This window comes from Anomaloglossus baeobatrachus (assembly GCF_048569485.1).
Source record: "Anomaloglossus baeobatrachus isolate aAnoBae1 chromosome 5 unlocalized genomic scaffold, aAnoBae1.hap1 SUPER_5_unloc_4, whole genome shotgun sequence".
NCBI lineage: Eukaryota > Metazoa > Chordata > Amphibia > Anura > Aromobatidae > Anomaloglossus > Anomaloglossus baeobatrachus.
In genome coordinates this window covers 959,224-979,371 of record NW_027441808.1, presented here as the reverse complement: position 1 = coordinate 979,371, position 20,148 = coordinate 959,224, and the positions used below count along the sequence as shown (strand labels likewise).

At 48.2% G+C, this 20,148-nt stretch overlaps 1 protein-coding gene across 1 annotated transcript in view; it reads right to left on the bottom strand.

The window, feature by feature from the left end:
• Positions 1-20,148, bottom strand: part of LOC142259226 (uncharacterized) — a 101,506-nt gene that overhangs the window by 38,758 nt on the left and 42,600 nt on the right. The window lies entirely within an intron of this gene.

The following is a 20,148-nucleotide window of genomic DNA, read 5'->3' as shown; positions in this document are numbered from 1 at the left end:
AAGTGTACAGGCTCCTTCCAGGTGTATATTATTATTATTTATTATTATAGCACCATTTATTCCATGGCCATTTACATGTGGAAAGAGTATACATAAAAACAAGCACTATAATCATGAACATTACAAGACACAGACTGGTACAGGAGGAGAGAGCACCCTGCCTGCGAGGGTTCACAGTCTAATTACTGAGAATTTCAGATATATGGGCTCCTTCCAGGTCCTGACTGCAGCCCGTACATTCTAGCTGACTCACTACTGAAGAAGCTAGAATGTACGGACTCCTTCCTGGGCCTGACTGCAGCCTGTACATTCTAGCTGTTTCACTACTGAAGACGCTAGAATGTACAGGCTCCTTCCAGGTCTTTATTACTGAGGATTTCAGATATACAGGCTCCTTCCCTGACCTTACTGCAGCCCGTACATTGCAATACGCTCTTTACTGAAAAAACTAAAGTGTACAGGCTCCTTCCAGGTGTATATTATTATTATTTATTATTATAGCACCATTTATTCCATGGCCATTTACATGTGGAAAGAGTATACATAAAAACAAGCACAATAATCATGAACATTACAAGACACAGACTGGTACAGGAGGAGAGAGCACCCTGCCTGCGAGGGTTCACAGTCTAATTACTGAGAATTTCAGATATATGGGCTCCTTCCAGGTCCTGACTGCAGCCCGTACATTCTAGCTGACTCACTACTGAAGAAGCTAGAATGTACGGACTCCTTCCTGGGCCTGACTGCAGCCTGTACATTCTAGCTGTTTCACTACTGAAGACGCTAGAATGTACAGGCTCCTTCCAGGTGTATATTATTGAGGATTTCAGATATACAGGCTCCTTCCCTGACCTTACTGCAGCCCATATGTGGCACCCCAGGGTTGCCACAGTAACAACACAAAGGGTTAACTCCCCACACACAACACCAAGACCTCCTGGCCAGAAGGGGGAGACCAAGCTGCTTCCCTGTATATTCTGGTGGAGGGAGGAAATGGTCAGAAGTAGTTTCAGAGTAGTTTCAGTTTGGAAGTTCAGTGCAGAGCACTGAGGAGAAAGGATCTGCAGGTTGGAGCTGGCTTTAGCTCACCTCAGGATCCACTGACCAATTCCAGGCCTAGCTGAGGGTCTGAGGAAAGGAGAAAGCGTACACAGAGGAACATTCCTGGGAGACAGAGCATTGCTGAGTTCATCCCAGTGGAGCACACAGAACGGATGCTGGATCCGAGACTGCAGGTTACATACTGCACAGTTACCACCAGAGAAGTGAAGATTCCAGATCTTTCACCTGTACCACAGACACAAGCAACAAGCGCAGAGTTCAGGAACATACTAGTAAGGACTCGAGTTGCCTGTCAGGTCGGTACCGAGGAGCACAGAGCCAGCTGCATAGTTCACGCAGCAGCAGGGCCACAGACACACAGTGCAGGCAAGGAAGCCAAAACGGCCCGGCTGGGTGGGAGAAACCCTGAACCCCTCACAGACTCCGTGGACAGTACTCTGCTGAATAACATCATCAGTAAAAGACAAAGAAACTGCAAAACCGTGAGTCTGCCTGTTTATTGTGCTCGTGTCCTGCACTCCCCCCATAGACTAACATACTGCCCCTGGGAAAAGGCTCTACCCGTGGGGAGCCGTCCCATCTCAAGCTGCCTTCCATCACCCCGGAGGTTCTGCAGCAGCGGTGGTCATCTCTGATCACATTCCACGGGTGGCGTCACGAACATAACCCCCCCCTTTTATTGTGGAACCAGGGAGCACAGACCGGGTCACGACACCGTGATCCCCTGTCCAGAAGCGACCCCTTGGCCCGGTTCTGAGTATCTCCTTAACCCCTGGCGACACACATACATTGCAAAACACTCTTTACTGAAAAAACTAAAGTGTACAGGCTCCTTCCAGGTGTATATTATTATTATTATTTATTATTATAGCACCATTTATTCCATGGCCATTTACATGTGGAAAGAGTATACATAAAAACAAGCACTATAATCATGAACATTACAAGACACAGACTGGTACAGGAGGAGAGAGCACCCTGCCTGCGAGGGTTCACAGTCTAATTACTGAGAATTTCAGATATATGGGCTCCTTCCAGGTCCTGACTGCAGCCCGTACATTCTAGCTGACTCACTACTGAAGAAGCTAGAATGTACGGACTCCTTCCTGGGCCTGACTGCAGCCTGTACATTCTAGCTGTTTCACTACTGAAGACGCTAGAGTGTACAGGCTCCTTCCAGGTGTATATTATTATTATTTATTATTATAGCACCATTTATTCCATGGCCATTTACATGTGGAAAGGGTATACATAAAAACAAGCACTATAATCATGAACATTACAAGACACAGACTGGTACAGGAGGAGAGAGTACCCTGCCTGCGAGGGTTCACAGTCTAATTACTGAGAATTTCAGATATATGGGCTCCTTCCAGGTCCTGACTGCAGCCCGTACATTCTAGCTGACTCACTACTGAAGAAGCTAGAATGTACGGACTCCTTCCTGGGCCTGACTGCAGCCTGTACATTCTAGCTGTTTCACTACTGAAGACGCTAGAATGTACAGGCTCCTTCCAGGTGTATATTATTGAGGATTTCAGATATACAGGCTCCTTCCCTGACCTTACTGCAGCCCGTACATTGCAAAACACTCTTTACTGAAAAAACTAAAGTGTACAGGCTCCTTCCAGGTGTATATTATTATTATTTATTATTATAGCACCATTTATTCCATGGCCATTTACATGTGGAAAGGGTATACATAAAAACAAGCACTATAATCATGAACATTACAAGACACAGACTGGTACAGGAGGAGAGAGTACCCTGCCTGCGAGGGTTCACAGTCTAATTACTGAGAATTTCAGATATATGGGCTCCTTCCAGGTCCTGACTGCAGCCCGTACATTCTAGCTGACTCACTACTGAAGAAGCTAGAATGTACGGACTCCTTCCTGGGCCTGACTGCAGCCTGTACATTCTAGCTGTTTCACTACTGAAGACGCTAGAATGTACAGGCTCCTTCCAGGTGTATATTATTGAGGATTTCAGATATACAGGCTCCTTCCCTGACCTTACTGCAGCCCATACATTGCAAAACACTCTTTACTGAAAAAACTAAAGTGTACAGGCTCCTTCCAGGTGTATATTATTATTATTTATTATTATAGCACCATTTATTCCATGGCCATTTACATGTGGAAAGGGTATACATAAAAACAAGCACTATAATCATGAACATTACAAGACACAGACTGGTACAGGAGGAGAGAGCACCCTGCCTGCGAGGGTTCACAGTCTAATTACTGAGAATTTCAGATATATGGGCTCCTTCCAGGTCCTGACTGCAGCCCGTACATTCTAGCTGACTCACTACTGAAGAAGCTAGAATGTACGGACTCCTTCCTGGGCCTGACTGCAGCCTGTACATTCTAGCTGTTTCACTACTGAAGACGCTAGAATGTACAGGCTCCTTCCAGGTGTATATTATTGAGGATTTCAGATATACAGGCTCCTTCCCTGACCTTACTGCAGCCCGTACATTGCAAAACACTCTTTACTGAAAAAACTAAAGTGTACAGGCTCCTTCCAGGTGTATATTATTATTATTTATTATTATAGCACCATTTATTCCATGGCCATTTACATGTGGAAAGGGTATACATAAAAACAAGCACTATAATCATGAACATTACAAGACACAGACTGGTACAGGAGGAGAGAGCACCCTGCCTGCGAGGGTTCACAGTCTAATTACTGAGAATTTCAGATATATGGGCTCCTTCCATGTCCTGACTGCAGCCCGTACATTCTAGCTGACTCACTACTGAAGACGCTAGAATGTACAGACTCCTTCCAGGTGTATATTACTGAGGATTTCAGATATACAGGCTCCTTCCCGGACCTTACTGCATCCCGTACATTGTAATACACTCTTTACTGAAGAAACTAGAATGTACAGGCTCCTTCCAGGTGTATATTATTATTATTTATTATTATAGCACCATTTATTCCATGGCCATTTACACGTGGAAAGGGTATACATAAAAACAAGCACTATAATCATGAACTTTACAAGACACAGACTGGTACAGGAGGAGAGAGCACCCTGCCTGCGAGGGTTCACAGTCTAATTACTGAGAATTTCAGATATATGGGCTCCTTCCAGGTCCTGACTGCAGCCCGTACATTCTAGCTGACTCACTACTGAAGAAGCTAGAATGTACAGACTCCTTCCAGGTCCTGACTGCAGCCTGTACATTCTAGCTAATTCACTATTGAAGACACTAGAATGTATGTGCTCCTTCCAGGTACAGTTGTGCTCAAAATAATAATGTGTTTAAAAACATGAGTTAAGGCCAAAATTGTTATAATAGTTTTTATTTCCATGCATTGGGAATGTTGCACACTGTTTTCTAAATGAAAACATGCCGAGAAATTTATAGATTGTTTAACTACTTTACAGAAAATATAAAAAAAATGAACATTGGCTGTTAAAAAAAAATACCAGTGTGTTAAAATATATCCCTTAAATATATTTTTCTTCAAATACGTGATAAGGCGCATGAAAGACGAACTTAAAAAAATGTAAAAATAAATAGATATATTTTATATTTAGTAAAAGGTTTGCCAAAAAATAAAGTTACAGTTCAGTTACAGAATGGAAAAAAAATAGTATTCTTTCTTAGCTTACGTAAAGAGTTCAATAATAGTCCAATTCTTACAAAATCAATAGAAATCTTCATTCATCTTTCCTTGGTTCCTGAATGGTTAGGCAAGCCTTAGATACTGTAGGCCTGACAGCATGTGTTACTTCATCTTGCATGGGCTGGATAGATTCTGGCTCAGCTTCGACATGTGCAAGAGTGACACCCCCCCCCCCCTCCCATGTGTCATGTTATATATGCAGCTGTCCAAACCATATAGGGTTATTCTGCTGAGCGCATGAGGTCACTCACTAGCAGCTTCCAAAGAGCCTATATCTAATATATAAAGCTGAATGTGTGTATGTGTGTGTGTATGTATGTATGTCCGGGATTGGCATCCGCACCGTCGCAGCTACAGCCACAAAATTTTCCACACTCACACTTCTGGACCCCGAGAGCGTCATAGGCTATGTTGTGAGGGGAAATTTTAACCCCGCTCTTTACAGTTATTCGCCAAAAAACCTGCCTCCATTAAAGCGAATGGAGCTGGGAGCCACAGTGCACCAGAACTTCAGAAGAATGCGCAGCCACGCCGTTATATGGAATGTTGGCGTGTCACAATGCAGCCAGGGAAAGAGACAGACACAGACAGGGAAAGAGGCAGACACAGACAGGGTAAGAAACAGACATAGACAGGGTAAGAGACAGACAAAGAGACAGACACAGACAAAGAGACAGACTGACAGGGAAAGAGACAGACAGGGAAAGACAGGTTCAGAGACAGACACAGACAGGTAAAGAGACAGACAGGTAAAGAGACAGACACAGGGAAACAGACAGACAGGGAAAGAGAGGGAAAGCGACAGACAGGGAAAGAGACAAACAGGGAAAGTGACAGAGATAGATAGACAAACAGACAGGGACAGAGATTGAGACACACGGAGAAAGAGACAGACAGGGAAAGAGACAGACAGACAAAGAGATAGAGAGAGAGAGACAGATATATCAGAGGGGGAGACAGACAGAGAATGGGTGAGAAACAGAGAGACAGTTACTATCCCGGGCGTTAATATATTCTATTTATACATTCTATCCCGGGAATGTTAATACATTCTATTTTGTTAACAGCAGTTATTAACCCGGGCATTTACTGTGAATCCCTAACGTAATATTTAGCTACATAACCATTTTTTTAGAACTGCTTCCCATCTATGTTGCATAGTCACCAAATTCTGATGTGGCGCCCCTGCGGCTTCAGGCACCACAGTGTACTGCACTTCACTTAAGGTCCAGTATTCATCATGGATACGGAGGAGTTCGTCACCAGTAACAACCACCATCACATTCAACCAACACATATACACGGGAGTACTGCCACTGGGACCGGACTAGGGTAGGTGCTGGGGTAGCCATAGCGAGGTATGGGACCTCATGCCCACTAGTTCTGGGACCCGGGAGTCAAGGCAACCACAGGGGAAGCGAGGAGCCATCTAACACACAATAGGCAGTCAGCACCAGACACTGTCCGTGTGAGGTCACACTCAGAAGCAGACAAGCCAGGAAGCAAAGACACGAACAGACAGGGGCCCGTGGTCTGGAGCTGGAGGCTCAACCTGGGTTCTTAGGAAAGAAAGGGAATTCCAGGGTACGCGGGGAGTGCGGAAGGCACCCGTGACCCATTCCACGGCCCAGGAGCTGGGGTGGAGGGAAAACATCTAAAGGTGACGCACAGAAGGAAACACCGGCCTCGTCCTCCGAAGTATCTGGGATCGGCGAAGCCCATCACAGCGTAGCCCGGTGCTCCAAAAGCGGTGTGCTACTAGAGAGAAAAGACCTTGAACTGCATCATCTGTGTCATCCATTTTCTGCTGGAACTTCCAGTATCGCGCTCCTACATCGACAGAGACTACTACCGCCATCATCCTCCCTGGGGCATAGCTCTGCCTGTGGAGAGCTGTACCATCTGAGCTGCGTAGTCATCCACCTCAGAAGAGAGAAGCAATCCCGCAGCGGTGGCTAATAACTGTCCTCACACCACAGGTGGCTTCACAAACTACTACTCCCATAATCCCCATCCCAAAGCTTTATTGACACCGCCGGGCGAGGCCACCGTGGCGTCCCAGGAGAAGAACCGTGGCATGGTGACGAGTAAGCACCCGACCCCATGGGTGCGTCACTGGCACCTGTTGTAAAAACATTAAAATTAATACATCTAGTTATCAAATATTTTATAGTAGGACATATATGTTCACAGTTCTGTTTATGTTGGAGGGCATAGTTTATTGATAAAGTTCTCATAAGGAATAAATATTAAAATATCCATATTGAATATACATAAGTGCTGACATGGAAGGATATATATATAATTTGGAAGTTTCTAGAGATTACACCATGTGACATGCGTCCAGCAGTAATTTCCCTATATGGTTTGAACAGTTGTCATATAACACACGATGGAGGGGGCTACTTCGGCTCCTGCACGTCATCAGCTGTCCCAGAATGCTTACAGGCTGCAAGATGAACACATGCTGAGAAGCCTACGGTATATCACCCCTGCCTTGCCATTCAGAATCCAAGGAGAGATGGATGAAGATTTTCTATTGATCAGTATGGACTAAATGAACTCTTTTCCGTAAGCTAATGAAGTATATTATTTTTCCTTTCTGTAACTGAACCCTGGCAACCATTTTTAAATAGATAAAATACATTTATTTTTTACATTTTTGGAGTTCTTTCTTTCATGCGCTTTTACGTATTTGAAGAAAAATATATTTAAGAGTATATTTTTAACACCTGTCAACTCTTTTTCCAGCCCAGAATGCTTTGACTACATCCCATAATCTATTTCCATTTGTTGGCTTTGCCTCAGAAACACCATTTTTGATGTCACCCCACAAGTGTTCTATTGGATCATGGGCTCATTCAGACGACCATTCCGTTTGTCCTGCTCAGTTCCTTTTTTTGCCGACCTACTGACAAGACCATCTTTTCAATGTGTTTTGTGTAGGATCGAATGCTATATAGAAGTACTTCTGTGTGCCATCAGTTTGATAAAAATACACATTGGTGTCCGTATGTCCATTCCATTACTATGCAATATGTCCAATTCTGTTCCGCAAATGCGGACCGTGACACAACACAAGTCAAGGGGTCTTCAAAATCCCCGTAAGATACACGGACGTACTTCTGTGTGGCTTCCGTCTATCGGTGCCCCTGCAGTCTGTCTTACACTCCCCCGCCAGCCCCGCAACGGCTCACAGCAGTGTGTAAGCAGTTGAGGGGACGATAAGCGCTGTCGTCTCAAGGTTAGCAAAGTTCATTACCTGTACTGATGAAGTCCGTTGAACTCATGACGTCAGCTTTTATCACTGAGTTCCATGCTTGCAGCCATATCACCTCAAGTCTCATGAGCAGCCCGAGGCTGTGAGTACCGGTGAGATCACAGGCTGCTCGCCATACTTTGCATGCCAACGCTGCGGTCATTGAACTCAGTTACGAGCTCTAACATCAGAGGTTCAGCGCAGTTCATCACTGCAGCTAATTAACTGAGCTAACCTCACGACGTTGGCGCTTGCCATGCCCTGCCGTGACCTGCCTGACCTAATGATGTTAGCTCAGGTCAATACACTGCTCTCCCAGTCAATGGGGAACATTCTGTTCTTCACTGACTGTGACAGTGAGTATGGATCGTCGTAGGAGACTCTTATTGGATTACACCTGACCCGGATTTGTTTTTTCTTTCAATAAATTGGTAAAAGAGGGAATGTGTTGGGAATTGTTTTTTCAAATAAAAATTTGTTTGTCCTTTATTTTTTTCATTACTGACTGGGTTAGTGATGTCGGGTATCTGATAGATGCCATGACATCACTTAAATCTGTGCTTGATGCCAGCAGACCTTATACAGCTGGTATCAACCTCATATATTACCCAATTTGCCACTGCACCAGGGCAACAGGATGAGCTGATGCAAAGCAACAGGATTGGCACATCTAATGGATACGCCACTTCTGAGGCAGCTGCGGCCTGCTTTTTTTTAGGCTGGGGTGTGTCCAATAATCATGGACCTCCTTAGTCTGAGAATACCAGACCACAGCTGTCCTCTTTGCCTTGGCTGTTGATCCAATTTGGGGGCACCCCATAATTTTTTTAATTATTTATTTTTTGGCCACGTACCAGGCTAAACACCCTTTAGTGCCACATCAAAGGCACTAAAGGGTGCAAGATTACAAAATTCAGTGGAGTGGGACATTATATGTCTTTCTCATCTATCTTTCTACTTTTAGACTGTATGTAACCCTCCTTCCGTGTTTTTGTGGTCCGCAAAAAAAAGGCACACAGACCGTATATGGAATGGAACGGAAGGAATGCGCTTGTCACACGAATGTCCCACGGATGCATCCGTTGAAACACAGGACCGTTGTTTGCAGACTGCAAAAATGGGACGGTCGTGTGAATGTACCCTAAGGTCCAGGTATTGGACTTGCTGCTCCATAACCTCCATTTTGTTGGAGTGGAATCAAAATTTTGGTTAGGGTTGTTGTCTTGTTGAAACACCCATTTCAAGGGCATTTGCTCTCCAGTGTAAGGCAGCATGACCTCTTCAAGTATTGTGATATATGTAAACTGGTCCATGACCCCTGGTATGCGGTAAATAGGCCGGTATCATAGTAAGAGAAACATGCCCATATCATGATGCTTGCACCACCATGCTTCACTGTCTTCATCATGTCCTGTGGCTTTAACTCAGAGTTTGGGTGTCGGCTGACAAACTATCTGTGGCCCTTCGAGCAAAAAAGAACAATTTTACTTTCATCAGTCCACAAGATGGTTCTCCATTTTTCTTTATGCCAGTTGAGGTTCTCTTTGGCAAATTGTATCCACTTCAGTATATGTCTTTTTTTTAACAGTGGGACTTCAAAATTCCTGGCGTCACGAACAGGATATGAGCAGGACTCACTTACCTGGGTGACATGCGCCTTGAAGACCGAAAACCGCGAGTTTCCTGCCAACTCCGCCATCTTTCCCGCAAAAGCGCGCAAAGCAGAAGCCCCGCCCTTCGTCCTGAGTGTGAGGCCGGAACCGGAAGTTCCCAGAGGGCCACAGCATCGAGAAGAGTGCTGAGTGAAAACCGAGGGGGCGTGACGGCATGTAGCAGCAGCGGAAGAGAAGCAGGGACTCCAGTACTCTGCCATAACGTTCCTGGAACGTGCTGTTCCCGGGACCGCGACCTGAATCGAAGAAGAGATGGAGCAGCTGTGCAGGAGAATGCGGATGCAGTTCCTGTTTATACTGGACCACTTGAGAGAAGAGATGAGGACCCTGGCGATGGCGGTGCGAGCCCGTGCGATTGAGATCCTACGTGAAGAAAGGGTAAGTAGTTACCCAGTCCCTGTTGATTACCCTAATCCGGCCAATGCAGCTGTGGGATCCGGACCACCCCCAACCCCGTCCTCGGTGGACGCCGAGCTACCTACTTCCACCCCGGCAGTGGTACCATCAGCTCCTATATATGAAACTCCAGCTGCGGGAACCCCGGTTCTGTCCCTTGACCCAGTCACGACAGTGGTCACCCTGACACCGGCCAGACCAGACCCGGCCGCTTTACCGGGCCCGTCCTCAGAGGTGGAGCACCCGGACTCTGCAACCTCGGCTGCAGAGCAGTGGGTTCTTCTGTTTAACAAAGCGGAAGTGGAGCCTGGAGAGCTACCGGTTCCTCCGCCGCGCGACATCTCTACGGCTGTTGGGGCCGCAAGAGTGCACCTGAAGCCAGAGCCAGCTTAGTAGCCGAGGCCGGACGCTGACGCCCCCTACTGGGAGCGAGCACCACTTTAGCCAATTGTCACCAAGCAGCCCCTGGAGATTGTGGCTCTGGACCATGTCAAATTGACCCCCAGCAGGAGTGGATATATGTATGCACTCACGATAGTCGACCACTGCACACGGTTCTTGGTGGTGGTACCCGTTAAAGATTTGACTGCCAGCACCGCGTTCCAGGCACACTTCTGTAGGCTGCATGGGTACCCCGATCGAGTCCTTACGGATCAAGGCCTTGCATTCGAAATCTTCCATGAGATCTGCAGTCTGTACGAGTGCAAAAAGATACGCACCACACCCTATCATGTGCAGACGAATGGGATGTGTGAGAAGATGAACCACCTAGTGATCAATCTGTTGAAAACCCTTCCTCTTGAGCAGCGGTACCAGTGGCCTAAAAAACTACCAGACCTTGTGGACATCTATAACAACATGCCGGTGGGATCCACCAAGTGTACCCCAGCTTATCTGATGAGACCTAGACCTGGAAGACTTCCCGTTGACTTGGAGACGGAGGTCGAATTGCCCGAAACCCACGTGCCCGGAGCGGATTGGGACTCGCGTCGCCAGATCCAGTACAGATTCAGAAGTCCGTTGAAGAGAGTTTGAATCAAACCCGGGAACGACAAGAAAGAAACTTTAACAAGCAAGCAAAAGCAACCACCTTCGCCCGCGGCGAGATTGTATTAAAAAGGAACAGAAAGCTGCACAAACTAGATGATCAGTGGGAAAAGGAGCCATATGTGGTAGAGCCATCCAACTTTGATAACCAGAAGACCTGCCTAATCAGCAAGGATCAAGGAAGGACCACATCTACGGTATCCCGAGACCATCTGAAGAAGTGCCCAGAACCCTTAAGGGTGGCAGATGAACCTCAGCCTCAATTGGTGGAAGGAAAGAAGAGGATGATCCGTACCATCCTAGGTGACTTTCCGGAAGATTGGCCTATGCAGAATGGAGCAGTAATAGTCCCTGTGTTAACATTCCCACAACCCATGGAAGAACTAGAACAGAAAAGGCTTACTGACACTGCACCCACTCCAGCACCTAGAGTAGCGCCTGTACCCTTGCCACGCACACGTAGGGTCCTACCAGCTACACCCAACACTGAGGGCGAGGAACCTGTAGAGGTGTATTGTCATGCCACCAGGGGGGATGAGGGTCTAGAGTTGAGGTCAACCCGTGCTAACTTTGGTCAGCCCCCACGGAGCTATCGTGAAGAATGCTAGAGGTACCAGTAATGTTTAATGTTGTAACAGAAATTGCTAGGTATCGGTGTTTCGTTTGTTATTTTACTAAGTTTGTTATTTTTCATGTAGAGATTTTTAGAAAATGAGTGTCTAATCAACAGGGTCTAAATGAAAAGAGTGAAAGTTACCTGATTTGCGAGCAGATTGGCAATAATGTGTACACTCGGTACATGGACTTTGTTAATTATATATAGTTAAAATGGACCATGGTCAAAGGACTGGTTGTGACCAATACGAACTTGTGTTTTTGTAAATAGTTGCATCTCCTGTGCCCACCAGTCGTCTATTACAACGCCCATGACAGTAACCTGGTCACGGACCCACAATAGGTTTGCAGGGGGTCAGGTTGTTTGGGTGGCGAGTTAATGGGATTCGGGACTGGACTGTTGCAGGAAGAGGCTGCAACGGGGCAGGTTGAGCCTCCTCTACTACTGAAACCGGTAGCGTTCCACCATTGGAGAGATTAACTCACAAAGTTTCCCGTAACGTTTAAGTAACCAGCCTCACTAATGAGGGATGTATTGTGTAAATAAAAATGTTTCTTTTTTTCTACTTCAGTTTTAAAAAAATAAATAATAACCTCTGATGTACTGTAGCTCGAGGACGAGCTACGTTTAACGAAGGGGGAATGTGACGCCCTGGCCTATCAGGTCGTCACAGGGTATTGTGCAATCTGCCCTTCGGTGCAATATCCACCTCATCCTTGGTTATGGGTCCCTAACCAATGGTGTTGCCAAAACCAGCTAATCAAAATCCTAGGAACACTCTGCACCACACCCACCAGTGGACAGCATGACAAGGGGCACAGTATTGTCGTGGAGGACAGTCAGCGGTCTTTTACCATTACCGTGCTGGGACCAGGGTAAAACGGGGTACGTGGACCCTAGGTCAGGGAGTAGCTTCAGGCAACCTGACATTTCACCCGACGAGAACGGAGCCTTCAAGATCCGCTCTCCACCCGCTCCAAAATTGGGGTACTAGCGCAACGAGGGGGACTTTCCACTAAACCGGTCCAGGAAATCTCAAGCATGAACCCCGAGAGCAAGCTCCCTCAGTCACACTGGGGAGCGGGACCCGATTAGTTTCAAGCTATAGGGGCCAACTAGAAGAGAACATGGTGCCAAGGGAAAGGTCACAGATCATCAGGCAACACCAGCAGAAACAGAACCCAAACATGCTCCCAGTCAGCGGCAGCAGCGTCCAGAATTTTTGTTTACGAAGTTGTCGGTGTACGCTTTATGGCCTGAGTGAGTACGCAAGTGACCCCCAACGGCACATCCCGCCACCATCACAGAGTCCCGGGGCATTCCCCCACCCATGGAGGGGGTTAAACACCTGGCTGCCCACTCCATCGCCATCGAGTACTCCCAGCTGCAGTGGTGGTACTCCACCTTACCACACACCACGGGTGGCGTCACGAACTTTAAATACACCATCCCCTGTAAATAGCCCCTGAATACAAGTGGCCGCGCGACCCCCGGGTCCGGACGCCCCTCGTGCCACTGCGGATCCGAGCAGCCCGGCTGCTGACGTGGGGGCGGCTCAGTCTCCATCTGCCTCATAGTGAATTTTCAGTCAGGGGTTCTGTCTGAAGCCCGTGTTTCAGAGATTTTCACAGATTCTCCTGTTTAAGAGCTCAGCTCTGAGTTCAGGATAAATGTGTGCAGAGCCCTTTTGCGATCTTTGGGAGGAACAATGAACAAATCCACAGGTGGTCAATAATTTATTTAGTTTTTACACAGTTCACTGTGCGGTATACATGATTAGACGTTGCCATTACACCAGTTTCAGATTTATATTGTGTGTCTTTAGATTTGGGTGTGAACCCCTTTTCTAAAAAAAAAACAAAAAAAAAAAAAACCCAAACCTTTTTGCATCAAACTATTTTGAGAGCTTTCATTTTTCTTTGTCTAGTAAAACAGTCATCTAAGATTGTGTTTTTCTGCAGCACTAGTTTACATTTTTATTGTTAACATTTACATGCACATACCATTTTTTAATTGCTTTATATTAAGATTTTTATTAGGCAGAATGAACAAATAAAGAAATAAAAAACCCACAAAAACATTACTTCAGGACTTTTTCACACCGTTCCACGTGTGTTACAAGTGAGACGATGGCTTTATTCTCATGATTACAGAGATACCGGATTTGTATTGTTTTTAGTGACTTTGCACAATAAAATATACTAATATAGAATATAACAAAATAATTATTTTGTGAGCTGTATATTTAGTTTCTCATGATAGAGTTGTTTGGCATCTTTATTTTTGCAGGACAATTACATTTCTAGGATACCTTTTAATTTACACTCGTTTTTTCGATCATGTTGTAGTCCAATTTTTGTTTGATGCTTTGAGTAAACAGTATAATGTAATTTTTGCCTTGTTCACTGAAGGGGTTAAATATTTTTTTAGTTTTATAGTCGGCTTGTTCCTGATGTTTGCTGAATATATCTACTTTATTTACATAAATGTACCTATTTAGTGACAATATTTATAAAAAGATCACTTTTTTTTAACTAAGGGTACTTTCACACTTGCGTTTATTTCCTTCCGTTACAATCCGCCCTTTTGGAAAACAGCGGAATCCGTTAACGGATTCCGCTGTTTCCCATAGACTTGTATGGGTGACGGATTGTACCAAAAGGACCTGAATTGCTTCCGCTGGGCGACGCTCCGTTGCTTCCGCCCAGCGGGAGGAACGCAGCATGTAACGTTATTTTGAGCAGCGGAATCCTCTGGATTCCACTGCGCATGCTCTTTTTTTTTTTTTTAAAATCAAACTTTATTTTGGCTCGCGGTGGCCGAACGTTCAAGCTGAGCGCCCGGCCGTCGCAAGCGACAGCGCTCAGCTGAGCGACCGGCCACCGGCATGCCCGTGCGCCGGCAAGTGACAGCGCTCAGCTGATCACCCGGCTGCAGGGAGCGATCAGCTGATCACCCAGCTACTGGAAGCGATCAGCTGATCGTTTACAATAGTCTGCCGCTGGTAAAACTAAAAAAAAAAAAAAAAAAAAAAAAAAAAAATCAAAACGAATTGCGTTGTTTTGCAGTATCCGTTGCGCCACTATATGCAACATATCCGTTGCATCCGTTACACAACGCAATGCAACGGATACCGTTCAACGCAAGTGTGAAAGTACCCTAAGTGGGACTTTAACTTTGATTACACTCATTGCTGATATAATGTATAGTAATTAGGGATGATCGAATACTTCGATTATTCGCCTTTGCAAATATTTTCCAAATACCTCTCCGCTATTCGACCATTTGCGAATATTCGATGGACAATGTAAGTCAATGGGAAACCCGAATAACTATTCACTACTATTCAGGCTTCCCATAGACTTACATTGCGCATCGAATAGTGGCGAGGTATTCGGAAAATATACGCGAAGCCGAATATTTGAGGTATTCGATCATCCCTAATAGCAATGCTTCAGATTTGAAAATTATTATATCCGAGCTCCTCAATGACAAGCCCCTCAATCCATGTTTGTCATGGTCCGAGAGGATTTCCATAGGCTGGTGACCTGGTGGTTGTAATGAGGTCTCTTGAGGAGCGGCCAAAATACCTGTCGAGAGGCGCAGAAGTCTCATTAACAGTTACAGGAATGGTTTGATGCCTCGAAAGGTTGTGCAACAAAATATTAAGTTACGGGATCATCATTTCTGTCCAGGCGTGTATCACGAGTTTCATTTTTTAAAATAATTCTGTGGAAGCAGAAAAGTAGTAATGTCTGACTGACATTTGCTCACTTTCATAGATTATTTTTGTTAGGTTCAAGTTATTTCTGTGACCATTGTGGGTTTTACTTTAAATGAGGGGTACCAACAATTTTGACCATGTAGATTTTAAAATGTACTATATAATTAATCTGCTTTTAGAAAATTTAAAGAACATTTTTAATATGCTGTGAAAGTGGCTATAGAGGTGAGACAGCGGCCGGATGCTGCATCGCAGGACTCTTCAGCACCACGGACAGCAGGAACAGGAGAGGTGAGTTTATGTCCATGTGCAATCATGTATAACAAAGCACGCATGGCGGATTTCTAATGGACAACCCATATGTGCCGTGAATCACAGCACACGGAGGGACATGTGCATTTTTTTACAAGTCTAAAAAATGTCTGTTTTTCACTGACGTGTGAAACAGTCCTTAGGTCGGTGTCACACTTGCGATTGCCTCGCGTGTATCTCGCGGTGCATCACCCGTCACGGACTCTCACTTTCCTCACAGGAGCGGGTCGGTTGCATGTATCTCTATGCAGCTCAGACACTCCTGTAAGGAAAGTGTGAGTCCGTGAAAGGTAATGCACCGCGAGACTCGCTCGAGATACACGCGAGGCAAACGTGACACCGGCCTTAAGGATATTTTCCTCCATGCAGCTTTTGCAAGTGAACATCATTGTTACAAAAGTATCCACAGAGTCCACGAGGGCCAGGAGTCCACGAGGGCCACGAGGGCCAGGAGGCCACGAGGGCCACGAGGGCCAGGAGGCCACGAGGGCCACGAGGGCCAGGAGGCCACGAGGGCCACGAGGGCCAGGAGGCCACGAGGGCCACGAGGGCCAGGAGGCCACGAGGGCCACGAGGGCCAGGAGGCCACGAGGGCCACGAGGGCCACGAGGGCCAGGAGGCCACGAGGGCCAGGAGTCCACAGAGGCCACGAGGGCCAGGAGTCCACAGAGGCCACGAGGGCCAGGAGTCCACAGAGGCCACGAGGGCCAGGAGTCCACAGAGGCCACGAGGGCCAGGAGTCCACAGAGGCCACGAGGGCCAGGAGTCCACAGAGGCCACAGGAGCCCCACAGAGGCCGGAGGCAGGCGAGTCCACAGAGCCCGGAGGCCACAGAGGAAACAGGGGCCAGGAGAACACAAAGGCCCCAGGGACCCCGGCCATGGCAGAACCCAGCTCCAACGCTCGGGACGATCCTCCCTGCACTGACGGGACACCTCGAGGAGACAGAGCGGGGACGCGGCCCATACCGGGCCCGGCGGATACAGCGCACCCGTCGTGTAACCGGAGGCGCAGCCCGCGCCACAGGGAGAGGCGCCGGCCGCCGAGAACCGACAGCAACTTACCCCGCGTCCGGCTCAGGAAGGAGGGATCCACGGCCTTCACAAGGAACCTGCCCGGTCCACTCTCCCGGAAGCGCTCCAGTGCACTTCCGGGTCACGGCAGCAGAGAGAGCGCGCGGACACGGCAGGGTCCTCCCTGCCGTCCACAGAGCCAGTCGCGCGCAGGTGCCGGCGTCATTACCCCGGAGGCAAAGCCGAACCAAGAGGACGAGACGCACCGGAGGACGGAGTCCACGAGGGGAGCTCCACCGACCGTGCTTCTGGACCTAGAGCTCCGCCGTTCCCACGGAGACCGCACGGACTCAACCGGACCCAGGTACTGTAGGTTCCTCTCCATTCAGGACAGGAAACCAACTGATGAGGGAGGGGGACTGCCCCTTTTTTATCTGTAGGTTTCCTGTCCTGAAGGGGGCGGATCCCTCTCTCGTGGGTGCTGTCGTGACGAAAGTAAAAGTATTTTTCTTGTCCACTTCATGTTCTTATAAGGACCTTAGGCTTTACACAGATGCAAACTTTTCCTGCATATGCATGTAATTAAAATGTAAATTTCAATATGGAAACTAACACTGACCAATTTTATAACTACATACTGAATGTGTTAAAGGGGGAAGAAAAAAAAAAAAAAAACCATTTCCATCACTCGTCGAAATTTAGTAATTTTACTTTAAAAGATAAATTTGGCATAAACATTCACAGAAATATTTAAATAAAATAAACAGATTTAAATACAAACAGGACTAAATATTGTACAAATACAACTTTATTATAGTTTATCACAAATTAAACTTTTGTACAAAAATACATTTTTTTACATTGTAAACTGTAGACTTTACTGTTTTATGTTTCTTATTTCTGATGCATTTAAAACTTACTTCAACTTCAGATATTAATGACTGAAAAACAGAATCTCCTTTTAAAATAAACTTTTTCCTGAAGAGTGAAACTTTATAACCCCCCCCCCCCTCCAAAATTCATTACAAAAGCAATAGAGCAACAAACTCAGTATAAAGGCAACTGAAAGGATAAAAATATGTACAGCCCCCCCCATGTAGGACGCGTCATCCACACAAAGCAAGGAGTACGGCAATTCCATCATCAATTCTGCAGCAGATTGTGTCAAAACCTGAAAAAAAATAAAATAATTAAAATGATTAGAAGTGCAGAAAGGAAAAAAAAAAAAAGTTGTATTATGAAGCAACTTATAACCAAAAAATTAATTTACCCCCCAATAAACCTCTGAAATCTCTTTTGAATGCAGCAGTCAGCATCATAGCTCACTCAAAACGCTAAACCCATGCCTCTACCCTGTGCCAGCTGCTGCCCATCCGCTACAGAGTACAATCTAAAGTGCTCTCTCAACCATAAAGCAATCCACAGATACGCACCACCTACATCCCCTCCCCATCTGTTCATCACCTACCCGTCCTCTCCACAGATCCGCACCGCCCTACATCCCCTCCCCATCTGTCCATCATCTACCCATCCTCTCCACAGATCTGCACCACCTACATCCCCTCCCCATCTCTGTACCTCACCTACCCGTCCTCTCCACAGATCTGCACCACCTACATCCCCTCCCCATCTCTGTCCATCACCTACCTGTCCTCTCCAGAGATCTGCACCACCTACATCCCCTCCCCATCTCTGTCCATCACCTACCCTTCCTCTCCACAGATCTGCACCACCTACATCCCCTCCCCATCTCTGTCCATCACCTACCCATCCTCTCCACAGATACGCACCACCTACATCCCCTCCCCATCTCTGTACCTCACCTACCCATCCTCTCCACAGATACGCACCACCTACATCCCCTCCCCATCTCTGTCCATCACCTACCCGTCCTCTCCACAGATCCGCACCGCCCTACATCCCCTCCCCATCTCTGTCCATCACCTACCCGTCCTCTCCACAGTTCTGTACCGCCCTACATCATCTACCCGTCCTCCCCACAGTGCTTCCCCACTCTACATCTCATCCTCATCTGTCTGTCATGTCCTGAAAGGGCGGGGGGGGGGGGGCAACGATCCCCCCCCCGTAACAGATGCACCCGACCCCCACCAGAGGGCAGAGCCCCCCAGCACCCGACCCCCACCATCCCCAGCAGAGGGCAGAGCCCCCCACCGACCCCCAGCACCCGACCCCCACCATCCCCAGCAGAGGGCAGAGCCCCCCACCGACCCCCAGCACCCGACCCCCACCATCCCCAGCAGAGGGCAGAGCCCCCCACCGACCCCCAGCACCCGACCCCCACCATTCCCAGCAGAGGGCAGAGCCCCCCACCGACCCCCAGCACCCGACCCCCACCATCCCCAGCAGAGGGCAGAGCCCCCCACCGACCCCCAGCACCCGACCCCCACCATCCCCAGCAGAGGGCAGAGCCCCCCACCGACCCCCAGCACCCGACCCCCACCATCCCCAGCAGAGGGCAGAGCCCCCCACCGACCTCCAGCACCCGACCCCCACCATCCCCAGCAGAGGGCAGAGCCCCCCACCGACCCCCAGCACCCGACCCCCACCATCCCCAGCAGAGGGCAGAGCCCCCCACCGACCCCCAGCACCCGACCCCCACCATCCCCAGCAGAGGGCAGAGCCCCCCACCGACCCCCAGCACCCGACCCCCACCATCCCCAGCAGAGGGCAGAGCCCCCCACCGACCCCCAGCACCCGACCCCCACCATCCCCAGCAGAGGGCAGAGCCCCCCACCGACCCCCAGCACCCGACCCCCACCATCCCCAGCAGAGGGCAGAGCCCCCCACCGACCCCCAGCACCCGACCCCCACCATCCCCAGCAGAGGGCAGAGCCCCCCACCGACCCCCAGCACCCGACCCCCACCATCCCCAGCAGAGGGCAGAGCCCCCCACCGACCCCCAGCACCCGACCCCCACCATCCCCAGCAGAGGGCAGAGCCCCCCACCGACCCCCAGCACCCGACCCCCACCATCCCCAGCAGAGGGCAGAGCCCCCCACCGACCCCCAGCACCCGACCCCCACCATCCCCAGCAGAGGGCAGAGCCCCCACTGACCCCAGCAGCACTGGCCCCCAGCACAGATGCTGCTGTGCATTGAGCGCCCCAAAAAAAATTCCAGACCAGGCACACAGCATGAAGCTCCCACACACAGTAATAAAGAACTCCAGTTTATAACTATGAAGACACTGACCTTGGTCTGTGCAGGAAAGAGTCATCCATAGCGCGGAGTCCTGAGGTAGAGGCTGCAGCAGAAGCAGCGTCCACACATGCCGAGAAGCAGGAGGAAATGGCGTCTCCTCGTGCATTGTGAAATTAAACCCCGCCCCCGACCACGCCCCTAACACGTGACGGTAGTGACGTCATGCCGGGAAGG